Source organism: Cryptomeria japonica, chromosome 7 (assembly GCF_030272615.1).
Source record: "Cryptomeria japonica chromosome 7, Sugi_1.0, whole genome shotgun sequence".
NCBI classification, from domain to species: Eukaryota; Viridiplantae; Streptophyta; class Pinopsida; order Cupressales; family Cupressaceae; genus Cryptomeria; species Cryptomeria japonica.
In genome coordinates this window covers 582,017,424-582,030,958 of record NC_081411.1, presented here as the reverse complement: position 1 = coordinate 582,030,958, position 13,535 = coordinate 582,017,424, and the positions used below count along the sequence as shown (strand labels likewise).

At 35.6% G+C, this 13,535-nt stretch overlaps 1 long non-coding RNA gene across 2 annotated transcripts in view; it reads right to left on the bottom strand.

Annotated features, from left to right (window-relative positions):
- Positions 1–4,120, bottom strand: part of LOC131048479 (uncharacterized) — a 61,920-nt gene extending 57,800 nt beyond the window's left edge. Inside the window, exons 1-3 of one of the 2 annotated variants that reach the window (XR_009358601.1) lie at positions 3,890–4,120; positions 3,516–3,623; positions 3,166–3,332 (exon numbers count right to left, since the gene is read on the bottom strand). This is a non-coding gene — a long non-coding RNA (uncharacterized LOC131048479). Of the gene's footprint in view, positions 1–3,165; positions 3,333–3,515 lie in introns of both variants that reach the window. The other variant, XR_009358600.1, reaches the window with a different exon arrangement.
- Between the last annotated feature and the right edge of the window lie 9,415 nt (positions 4,121–13,535).

Genomic DNA, 13,535 nt, shown 5'->3' with positions numbered 1-13,535 from the left:
TATAGATAGAAAAGTCCTATTTAATGCAATGTTCTTTACTTGGTCATCGGACTGATGGGGTTAGAAATGTTTAAGAAATGGTGTTGATTGTATTGATAGAATAAAGTTTAAACTAAAAAGTATAAACCTCTCTTAAACCAAAAAAGTTCAACTTACGGTCCGAAATGTTTGCATGACTGTAACAGTATACAAGTAAGATTTAGATAGGGTCCGGAATATTTCCATGACTGTAATAGTATACAACTAAGATTTAGATATATGAAGCAGATCGCAATTCCTGAGTCATAACAATGAATTTGGGAATATTGTAAACCAATGAAGGTGTGGTGAAGGGCTTGACATTATTAATGGATATGGGTGCGATGGGAAGAACGTTGATTGTCATTCATTTATGAGGTATGGAATCCCTTTTCAAGCCATAATAAATCTTAAGAGGACTAATAAAGAGGGGTTTACCTAGGAGAGAAAGGCTTTTTATTTAGGAGCATTTCCTTTGACGATGGGTATCCCTGTATCTTCAGCAACAGATACAAGATTAGACTCAATGAGAGCCTGCAAAAGAGAAAAAATAGGGTAAGCCAATCTGTTGAGGATCTCCTTCACATTGTGGTCCCTTCTAAGGTGAGCATTTCTCGACACTATAATAATTCTCCCATACTGATTTTATATATATAAAAAAATAGGAGACTCCTTTTTGTGATGACAGCAAGAAGAATGAAAACGCTATCTCCATGTCCAAAGAAATCAAGTTTAGACTAAGAAAGACTAGTAATGTGAGATATTTGTTCTAGACTTATTAGTGTAAGAGAATAATGTGTCAATTGGGGAGTACAATTACCATATGTCAAGACATATATTTCATATATAGGAAGAGAAGAGAGTGGAGAGAAACATGGACAAAAGTGGAAGAAGAGGTAAGGCAGTACAAGGAGAAAGATGCAGGGCATGTAAAATGGTGCACCCTATTAGAGAGTGGAGGAGACCACATGAAGCTAGTTTCACATAGATCAATAATAGCCTCCTACTCCTTATGGTGGAATAATGAGTTGTGTGCAGTCAGGAAGGAGATGAGAATGAAGGTCATTTTAGTTGCAAATTTAAGGGAGGCCAAAGAGTATAGCAAGACATTGTTAGAAGAAACATATAACTTCTAAATGTCCTTATGCATCCTTGTATTCACCATTCCATAGTTGACTATGGTACATTTAGGTAAAATATATATACACAAAATTACTTATAATTCCATCTGGTAGTTCAACTTCAACTAATAAGATAAAAAAATCTCCCTTCCCACACATTTATGAGATACAAAAGAATTTACATAGAAACTCTCTTGAACGATTTTAATTGTGGTTAACTCTTTGCGTAGCTTATATTGTGTGGAACCTTTACTATATGATAAAATTATAGTTAGGTTGGGTTTTGGAAACAACACTTCTCGTCTACTTGATATGAGAACTCCTATGCTTTTGAATTCATTTACTAGTAGTTGAAGTGGGTCCTATTTTGTTATTAAATTTATAGAATATCTTGTAGCTGTAGGAATTCAAGAAATCTTATGATGGATTTTTAACTGATTATAAATCTCTTATCAAATTGAACCCTAATTCCCTTATGATCTACCTCCCTCTAAAATTCTCAAATTAAGATTTTTTCATAACGTTGGTAGGCACTAAATTGTGACGCCTATTCTCTAAGTTTAAAGACCTTACATCTAGCATTGATTGTGAAATGTGACTCTAGAGACCTTACATCAAACAAGAATTGTGAAATGTGATTCTGCACCTATGACTGATTTTGTGATTCTGAAATGTATAGTTTTGGTTCATGTCTTCCTTGTCCCTATCGTTTGTTTTACATGCATCGTGTGTTAGTGCTTAGTGTGAAAACCTGACCCTCATTCCAATTAGATCCAGTATTAAGGAGAGAAGAGAAAGAATATTATAGCACAAAAAATTATGTAATGTCCCTTGCTAGGACTGCCTGTTTAGCATGCAGCATTATACATTATTATGCACTATCATGCCTTAATTCCGATTATTATGCTAGAGACAATTAATTGTTCATAATACAATCAATAATTATTATATTTATACATCATCCTTACTTCTTTCCTAACCCTAATGAAGGATGGGGATTTACTGCCATAGGACGCTTGAAACCACCTCCACAAGTAGGCCCAAGGGTTACATGAACGCCCATCAATACCACCACTTGGCCCAAGGGTTTCATGAACACCCATTAATACCACCACTTATGCGTCACCCAATTTGGGATGGAATTACTCTGCCTCTCCCTAAACAAACCAACCTATCCTTCCAAAGGCATTAGCGAAAGGTTTAAGGCGAGATCATTATAATAGTCTTTCATGTATCATAAATGTATGTGTTTTGACATACATATATATAAGTACATTCCTATATATATATATATATAATTACTCCATATAATAGATAATTATATTTATTTATTATTCATCTATTTTTATCACTTAAGTTAGTAATTTATATTTATGAACTATAATGCATAACCCAATTAATGCAAATGCAGATTGCAATTTATAATAATTCTGGTCCTTGATCGATCTGCTCTTCCAGCTCTAATCGATCTCTTCCTTTTTAACAGTTTATTTTCTTAATACCTTTTTATTTCTTTTTTCCCCCTCCAGTTCCAGACTTTATAGTCTTCCACAATCAATGTAAAGACATGATCCCTCCAAAGGTCACACATATTTAGGGAGACGTGTCTGTTGTTAGCAGTGATTGGTAAAGGAACAGTCAGCAGAGACAGAAATTTGTCTTTATTAATGACTAAGGTCAAACGAACCCCTTCCCTTATCACATTTGTACACATTTGTACAAATGTGATAACCACTTCTAGTTTCTAACCGGTCAGATTAAAAAAAAAAATTAATCAAATAAATAACAAGTGTCATTCATCAAATGTAATTAAATGTTATTAACATCTTGATTAAATAGGTAGCAATCATCATTGATCAAATAATCAACACATTATTATTATAAAAACATATCAAACTGAAATAGAGACATGACAAATTCTTAGGAAAGTCATTCTCAATCTCAGTTTCAATAAGATAAAAAACAGTTTCTAATGTGAAGAATGACTAGTGGCTGGAAGGAAAAAAATAGCAGATAGAAGACATACCTGAATGTAGACTACGCATAGAGCCTTCAATTTCAAGCAGATGAGAATGTCCCCTTTAATATCTCTTACTCCCTCCATCCCTCCTCGGTGGTTTTATCATTCAATTCAAAATAGCAAAATCAGCTTGTAGCACAACTCCTCCATCCTTCCTCACTTGCCAAATATTCCTGCACAAATCCATTCTCTAGTCAGCAAAATTTTTAAAAAGAGATTATTAATGGAAGCTCCCCAGTTGCAATTCAAAGTAGCGGCGTAATAAACAAGGACAGGTAGTCACCGAAAATAGACATCAAAAAAATCTAAAACAAGAAGAATTTCTTATAATAAGGATAACCTGTAAGAAGAATTACCTAGCACAAGGATTTTGCCTCTATCAGTTGTCACTTTATTTTGCCCTGCCTCTTCCTTTTGCCCTGCCTCTTCCTTTTGCTCTGCCCCTTCCTCTGCTCGGCTTGTTCCTATGTAAAACAGAGAAACCAACCAAAAAAAAAGGAAAAATCACAGAGAAACCAACCCAAAAAAAAAAAGGGAAACAGTAGAAATACAGACCTGCGTGCACGCTGTACAAAACCCTTACCAGAAAGATGAAAAATCCCAACCAAAAAAATAAAACAAACAAAAAGATGAATAAACCTAGAAAGCTCCAACTAAAAACATTGAAAAAAATATAACAAAGAGAAACAAAAGGAAACAAAAGGAAACGTTAACTGAAGAGGAAGAATACTCTGTAAAGAATAATGAAAGATAGAATGGTTTTATCTTAGCCCGGTATGCTTTTTCTTGCTTTTTCCGCCCTCCATAACAACGTTCTAAAAAAGATTTCACGTTACATTCTAGTTTCAGATATTTTTGAACATTTCTATTAACGGCTACAATGGATTTCATTTGGATTCAGTTGCATCGTGCTTCGACAAGTGATAGCGGAAACCTAATCAATGACTTAGTTAATGTGAAATTCTGGTTCTAATAAAAAAACAGTTATGGAAGTATGGAGGAGGTACAACATTTTTTTAGAATGAAATATTTCAATAAATGTGTATTCATGCAATAATAGGAGTTTAAGTCGAGCAAAAAAATCAATTTGTTGAAAAGGATTGAGAAGCTAAGGTAGTTGATAGGTCTAAAATTCATTATTTAAGTTATGGTACCACTTGAATTAAGAATAATGATAACTAAATGGCTACAATTTAGTTTTAAGCATACAAATCTTGTAAGGAATTTTCTTGGACTCTTGGAATCACCTAGGTTTTGAGCATTCCCTTTGTGTTTTTTTGGGTGACTACTTAATGCTTTCATAAAATGCATTGCATATGCTTGCCTACCTTTCTTTAGTTTTCTCTAGATTGTCATAAATGTGTTATGGTTTGTGGTGTGTGAGGTCAATGAAAATCGCAAGGAGTCATTTAGCGTTGCCCTAAAGAATTCTATATTTCTATTTATATATGCAATAATAAATAGCATATAGAATTAGCAATTAGAGATATGCATATTGTTTATGAAATTCTTAGAAGAAATACATAATTGTTTATGGTTTTTCATGGATTGAATATTTGGATATTATTGTACTCGGTGCCCATCATAGTGTTCCTTTGAAGAAGTGCAAATCATTTTTTTGTTGCTAGGACAATGTATTTATGAATTTAAGGACATGTAGGAGGAATCACACCTCCATGCCATATTATAGATCTTTCAACAAGGAGAGAATTACCATAAATTTTATTGGGAAAAAGATATTACTTTATTTATCCTTTTGTGGTTCTACCATGCCTAGGATTTGATTTTGAGGCCCTTGATTTTCTCCTTTAGTTTCACTTTCTTGTGTTCCAACTTTAGTACTGTTGCAATCTAGCACACGATGTCTTGGGAATGCTCTTTGTTCCCTTCCTTTAGGCTCTTGGAGGAAATTCCAATTGTCCCTAAAGGGAGGCATATGTGTTCCCTTGTTATTAAACATTTTTATTATGGAAGGATGATACCTTGATCCTAATGGAATCGTTGGAGGCATACCTAGCAAGGCCTTGGTTTACATTTTAGCTATAGAATTTTGTTCCTTAATCATTTAGTGAAAATGTTGTACTTGGAATATTAAAAGTCTCGCCATGCTCTCTTTTCTCTCGTGTATGAGCCTTGACTTGATGTATAATATAGATAATGTTTGTAATAAATCAATGCATGTTATTAAACTAGATAGTAAGTTGATGTATATGTGTGTGAGACATACCAATATCCTACCATGGTAGGAATGTGGGTGAATTTTATCATTGTGTGCATGGATATAGGTCAGTCTATCATAATGTTTGGTAACATAAAAATAGCTTAAACTATAGAAGTTAAAATATATATGATATCACTATTACGAAACCTCAATTTGTTTTTAATGGCGTTGAAGTAGTAATGACATGGAATTGATTTGTAAGCACAACATTTATCCAACCATAAATAAAATTATATGATAGAAATAATACAATATACCTATTTTTTTATTAAATAGTAATGTCAAACATGTACAGATAGGGTAAAATTTAGAATATAGTAAAGGTAGATATTTATGAGAACTATAATAACACTATAGAATTCTTTTGGAAAACGAAACCGTGTGCATTATATTCCTATGGGGAGCATGTTTAAAATTTAAGTGAAAAGTAAATTATTTTAATATTATAGTTCTTCATGGAAACATGATAAGAATTCTCTTGTATAGCACAATGACAAGAAATGTATTATTGCTTCCATTGTTGTAAATAATTGTGATGGAATCAAGGATATATTTTCATGTAATATTGTTTTGTTATGATGAATTGACTAGTAATAAAAAATATAATTCAGAGAAACATAATATTGGATTACTATAGGAATTGTTCATGATATCACAATGCATGTGAATGGTAAATGCAAATCGACTCATATGTCAACCATAAATTTTATTACATCGGGCAAAATAATTGTATAGCTTGTTTCTCCTTAAACAATTTGTAAGCAAATGTGACTCTAGTATAATTAAATATTCTTCACATTGGAACACATGTAGTGATTAATAATGGGCATTCCACTACAACTAAACTAATTGATCCATATAAATATGTCGGTATTAGCATTCTTAATTAGAGTTAGTATAGGACCCTTGTTGTTATTAATGTACTATCTTAACCTATTGCATAGATTCATGTCAATAAAATCAATTAAAGTTGTGCTTTGTATCACCATCTTGATATTTCATGGTTAAATTATTCCTTAGCTTTCTAGCAATACTATCTGTAGTCACACAAATCTGTCCAGCTTAATTAAATAAATATTCGCTATTTATTTGATTAAAAATCCACTAGCTATCAGTTAATTAAATTAATATTTAATTAATTCGTCCCCAAACATTCTTCTATTAATTAAATAAATTATTCAATTTATTTTAATTAATTCATTAAATCAAATTCCAATCAATTAAATAAATAAAATCTATTTATTTAATAAAATCCCCTTTTCTTCTTTTAAATAAATTAAATAAAACATTTATTTAATTCATTATCCCCCCCACTTGCATTTTCCTACAAATGCAACTTGCACACATTTATTGAAATAAATGAATTTTTATTTCAATAAAATCCTATTTTCCCTCACCCACCAAATCCACTTGCAAAATCTAATCCCCTTCTAGATTCTTCTAACCCCTTCCTAATTAGCCTAATCCATCCCCTAATTATTGTCACATTCCTAAGCAAAATGGAGTCACTTCTCAAAGACTCCAAAGTCTTTGAAAATCATTTAATGCTTTGTGTGTTCAACAAAATAACCCCCAAAGTCTTCCAAGACCACTAATGGCTCTTACATGACCATTTATGGCTCTTACATAACCATTTATGGTTATTTCAAACTTGTCTCCCCAAACACTTATTGTTTTGACCATATTCATCCATTTCACATTTGCACAAGAATTTATCCATTGGATAAAAGCTTTATTCTTTGAATAAAGAGTTTATTCATTCAACCAACCTTGACTTTAACTCCCAAGGTCATGTCAAGCATTAAATGCTTATTCCCTCTCCTCTCAACCTATCTCACATTAACACTTGTCATCCTGGGATTGGGTTGAAAGCCCTCACATGGATTTGAAATCATTCAATCCTGACCCTTGTTGAGATTACTCAATCTCAACCATCCATTGCTCCATTTTTCCTATAAATAGAGCCCATTTCTTCATAATCCAGATCCTGAAAACTTATATGCATTTAAGCTATAGGCATTTTAAGAGAGCATTTTAGCATAGCAATCTAATATCTTGTCATTTTGGTTAAAATATATCATTTTAGCATCAATAGCATAGTATTAGCTTTTCATTTCATGTTTGAAGCACAATACTACAATCTCAATCCTCCATAAGCATCCATAGTGCAAAAAGCTGCTGAGAGCTACACTATTTTGGAACTTGGAGAGGAGAGGAACAAAGGAGAAGGAGCTAAGACCATGCTAAGAGGCATTTGGAGATGTCTCATTATCATTGTCTCTTTAGTTAGATATATTAGCATGTTTTTAGTGTCTCTCTTGGTATGTCTTTTTAGATTAGTTTTTGATTGACTAACACTAACGGTTTCGTGTCTTTTGTGTTATTTATCATTTGCTAACCTTGTCCATATAGGAGGGCATCATTTGGTGAACCCGACGTGAATCGCAACACCAAAAATATCATTGTTTTTAGCAAACTAACATGTCTGACTATTGAAAATGTCACACAGGTTGCGCTTTGGCGCTATTGAACACGTTCTAGCGCTACCGACATCTATGATTTTAGCGCTATTGTTCTTACAATAGCGCTATTGTCCTCATTCCAGCGCTTTTGGACTTGTTTTGGTGCGTTTGTAGTTATTTTAGCGCTATTGAAAATCTTCTAGCGCTTTTGCCTCTCTGTCTCTCCCCTTCTTTAAGCGCTTTTGTGTTAAGTAGCACCTTTGCTTAAACACAGACTAGCGCTATTGTAACAAAGTGTCGTCCAAATCACCTTGTAACCAAAAAACCAAAAAATTTAGGCTTGTAGAAGCCCACCAAGACATGCAGATTTTTCTAACTAATTATCTTTTGTGCAGGTTCTAATCTTTTTTTTGTGCAGGATAAGGAGTTAGTTTAGATGCTTTAAAGTTTCTTTTTTTACTTTCTTTCAAAAGTTGGTTAAAAAGAATCCATTCTTCCTTCTTGTACAAGTTAAAATAAACCTCACATCTTATTTTGGAGTGCATAAAATGAACCTCAAACTTGTTTTTGGTGCTTAAAAGAAAATTCATCTTTCTTTATTGCAAGGTAAAAAGAACAACAACTTCAAATTTTGCTTTCATTGCAAGTTAGGGATACATTTTATTTCGGTGCTTAAAATCGACAAGACAAATTTCCTTTCTTGCATCAAACTTAAAAATCACAATCCACACTTCAATTTTTGGGCAAGTAAAAAGAACAATCCACTTGTTTTGATTTTTGCAAAAACAAATTTTACTTCAAGCAAACGTGTTTTCATTAAGTTGACCAGGATTTTCGAATTCTAGATTACAAAACACATTGCTTTTGAAGTTAAAAAGAACACCATGGCTGTTGGAGCAACATCTCCAAATAGTTAGATCACATTTGCGATGATGGATTAAAAAGAACAAGTGAATTTTGTGTTTGGCACATTTGTGCAAAAAGGTCAGTCGAGTGGTCCTACCTCTAACACACACTATCCTCTCCCTTGGCTCTCGTGGTCCTAGGTGCAAGAGAAAAGTGTTAGTAACACTCAAATTTTATCTTTTTAAGAGAGGCCTGCCAAGGGATCAATACTCTTGGGAACGACCTTGAGCGGTAAATCCTTCGAGCCGCTATAGAAATCAGGCGAGAGCGAAAGTTGTAGCCTTGGGTATAGTTGTTCCTACAGTGTAACTGGCCGAAAGGACTAATGGGCCCCACCACCAGTTACAAGGCTCTTAAGTGAGTCACTGCAGAATGAACTTATGTCCAAAAACATCGAACATGACTAAACACCTTTAAGTAGTAGCCCACCCGTTCTATTGATTGAGGATATTTGTGATATAATTTAGTGCAAGAGCATAGATGGTTTTGCTCCCAAGATACTCACCATACATATTTCCTTGAGTAGAAACATAGCTTTTTGAAAAGTCACTTGTGGCTTGATAAAAGTGGTGACTCCCCCATCATAGGGATCATCTATTTGTTATGCTCGTGCAAGACTTAGTATATCACATCCTTACCTACCACGGTGGGATTCATAAGGTATGTAGTACCAAAGTCGAAGAAATATCAAGATGTGGGCTAAATTTATCACAACAGGCCATTTGACCTTAGGGAAAAAAAGTGTTTGAAGTGTGTTCGTTTTAAAGACCTAGTGCAAATTGAGCCGACTTCAGGGTTTGGAAATACACCTTAAAATACATCTAAAGGAAGGGTCATAAGAAGTCCAAGGATTGGGTTGATCTAGACCCATACTCATTTGTGCCTTTTTAGGCAACATTCTTGTGTTTGTGTGCTTGCTTTGTTTTCTTGTCAAAGAAAAATCAGAAAATCACTTCCAAAAACAAAGTATTCATCCAACCAAACACATCAAAAACAAAGTGCAAACAACAAAAAGTCAAATTTTATGACCATTCTTCACATCTTGCGAAAGAAGAAGCATCATCAGAATATCAACTTGAAAAGAAGACCATTAAGCTCAAAGGCTTTGATCAAAAGAAGGAAGTTCTTCTATATAAATAGACAAATCTTTGTCTCACAAAGTCTTTTTGCATCGCATGCGTCTCTACCTTCAAGGCAAAACAAACGAATTTGATTCAAAATCATTGAACCGCAGAGCTTTTATGCAATATAGAGCTCTGAGTTATCACAAAAACCAAGGAGGTAAGATTAATCCCAACTTCTTCCCAAACATCTGTATCACATACAACACAGCTCGAGAAATACCACCAACACCCGAAAGAGAAGAGGTAGAATTTGTCCCATTTGTAACACAAAGTTTTTACTGAAGTTGAAAACATTTTCATCCATCATCTTACTCATACATCATCACTTCATCATCATCAATCCGTTCCAACTCTCAAAACATTAAGAGGTTCTTGTCCCAAAGTTCTCTTTTAGATATTGCTTGAATCAAACACATCACATCACTTTTTAGATTGTTTCTATATCTAGGATAAGCTCATCCTAAGAGACACATCTACGCAGGTTAAAACTAGTTCATGAGTGAATCCTCTCATTACTAGGTAGTTAAATCTGTAACACATCTCAGATTTCTCTACACCTTATCACATCAAAACTTATCAAACAAGCAAGCAATTCAAAAAAGGAATTTCGGTTACATCCACCTTAAAAGTGCTAGAGATCCACGTGCAACACAATTCACCAACCATCAACCTTTCATCATCATTTTCACACAACTTCAACAACAGCTTGCAAGCAAAATGGCTCAAACCCCATCACAGTCAAGGCAACGAGAAATAGAAATGGAAGAAGAAGAAGAGGAAAATCTCAATGAATTTCAAGAAGCACTTGGAGGAAATGCGAATGACGAAAACCCAAGTACTCCTACTCCTGCAACAATAGAAAGGGCCCAGCATAACCCTCTCTTTAACAGACTGTTTGACGAAATACTCAGGAGCAATGTGGACGCTCACTTCTTAAGACTCGCTCAAGAAGGAGCAAAACTCCCCTCTGACTTTGATCTTGCCCAATTAAGACAAGCATCAGAAAGACAAATTCGCCATGAAGAGGAAAGAGGTAGAGATCCCCTCAGATATAATATTCCCCGAGGTAACCCACCACCTCCTCCTCCAACTGAAATGGAGATGTTACGGCAACAAGTCGAGAATCTCGCCCAACAACTTCATAGTGGAGTCAAGACTAATCAATTCTCACTCAATGACATTTGTCCCTATCCTTTTGATAGGAATCTTTATATGCCACCCTTTCCACGCGGGTTCGAAACACCCAAATTTGAAAAATATAGAGGAAAAGGGGATCCCTGCGATCATGTCAGAGAATTTCATTCCGCTTGTCTTGAAGTAGCATATGAAGACACATAACTAATGTGCCTTTTTCCCCAAAGCTTGGGAGTAACAACCACATCATGGTTTTCCCGACTACCAGGTGGCATTAGAACATTTGAGGAACTCATTCAGAAATTCCTCGCTCATTATTCTCATAACATTGAACGCGACATCACCATGGCTGATCTATGCAACACCAAACAAAAACTAGGTGAACTATTCTCAGTGTTCCTGCAACGATGGCGCCAAATGTCTAGCAGACGTTCTCTTCAGTTACCTGAACGAGAACTAGTGGAAATATTCATTTCCAACTTAAACGAAGAAATGGAATTTCACCTGGATGTCAAAGACACAGACTCTTTTAATGATATCATCACCAAGGGTTTGAAGTGTGAACAGGCACTCATCAAAATCTTCAATGAACCAAAAGATGGTCCTCGCCCGCGCTTCAATAGTGATAAACCAAACTTCTGGAACAAAAACAAGAATATCGTCAACGATGGGGTTGTGGATGCCCGGACTATCCAAAACGCACAACCTGTGGTTCGGTTTGCAGGACAAAATCCTCCACCTCAGAACAACACAAATGTTCCTTCTAATCAAGGTCGCATCACATCTCACGATGAACCTAGACCTCGTCAGCAAAAACAGAAACACACATACACTCCCTTAGGGGAACCCATTGAAACAGTATTGCGACAACTCATTTCTCAAAATTTGGTCACTCTCCCTAAACTATCAAACTATGAGCCTCAGGTCAAACCGGCATGGTGGAGAGATACTGAACACTGTGAATTCCATCAAGGAAGAGGACACAAGATGGGTAATTGTCACCGATTGAAAGATCTCATTCAGGATCTTATTGATCGAGGAGAAATTGAAATAGAAGGACATGACCCAAAAACAACAAATAATGATCATCTGATGTTCAAAAATCCACTTCCATCACAAGATCAAAGGGGTCCTTCCACTTCTAGGTGAGGCACTGATACCACTGATTATACACAGGCTGCATATAATTATACTATAAATCATCTGTATGATGCCAATGAACAAGTTGCAACTATAACCTTCAAAAATCCCAACTCAAATTGTAATGTTGTTACGTGTCGTGGCAAGGTTACCATAAAGGCAGCTCCACAAGGCACCACCTCCACCCCAAAGCAGTACAATCTTGTGGAACAATTAGACAAAACGCCTGCGCTTATATCCATTTTAGAGCTATTACGCCTATCGCCATCTCATAAAACTATCTTGGATCAAGCACTCCAAGAGGCGTCAATCCCTACAAATCTGAATACAGACCAATTTCAAGCCATGGTTGGAAGTCTAAAGTCATCACCTTGTCTCACTTTTTCCGAAAGTGACAACTCTTCCTTCTAGCAACCTCATAACGCTTCGCTACACATTGAAGGCTTTATCAACCAACACAGGATCAAGCGAGTCTTGATCGATAATGGAGCAGGCTTGAACATTTGTACACTACAGTTGGTCACAGCATTGGGATATGCGGTAGAATCAATGGATCCTTGTAAGAAGATCACCATCAAAGCCTATGACGATGTAGAGTGTTCATCCAAAGGAGCTGTGGTACTACCAATCCGAGTAGGCCCTGTGGTAAAGCACATCATCTGTCAGGTTCTGGACCTTCCTCTGCCATATAATCTATTGTTAGGAAGACCTTGGATACATGCCATGCAAGCCGTTCCATCTACCTACCATCAATGTATCAAGTTCCCACATAACGGTGTCGAGATCACAATCCTGGGCGATGCAAATCCCATTGCATTTTGCCATAATATCAGCCATCAACCAGAGATTATCATTCCTAATAATAGAGAAACCATTTCCTCCACATCATACATAAGTCCAACCTCTCTTGCCAGTTCAAACACCACTATACCAAAGCAAGAAAAGCTTAAAATGAAAGTAGCAGAGGAAGGTCCTGGGGAATACAACTTGAGTCAACTCTTTTGTGTGGGGCAGATGCCCACTTCTCCTAGAACACATGGTAAACCACAGCAGTTACTCCAACAACCACTAACCACACCAGCATGTTCTTTAACGCCTTTCATCCTTGGAAAGAGTCAAGAGGAAGAAACCCAAGATGAGGACCTAGCAGAATGGATCTACAAAGATCCCATCACCACTGATCTCCCACCAGTTAAACTTCCTACGGATCAGTATGGCAAAGGTCTCCTCATTATGCAATGAATGGGATATGATGGTCAGAGTGCTTTGGGATATTGCAAACAAGGACGACATGAACCTCTGCTACCAGAATTAAAACCCAAAGGTAATACAGGCCTAGGCTTTGAGAAAGAGATATTTCCTAAACTCAGATTCAAAGGAAAACCCAGC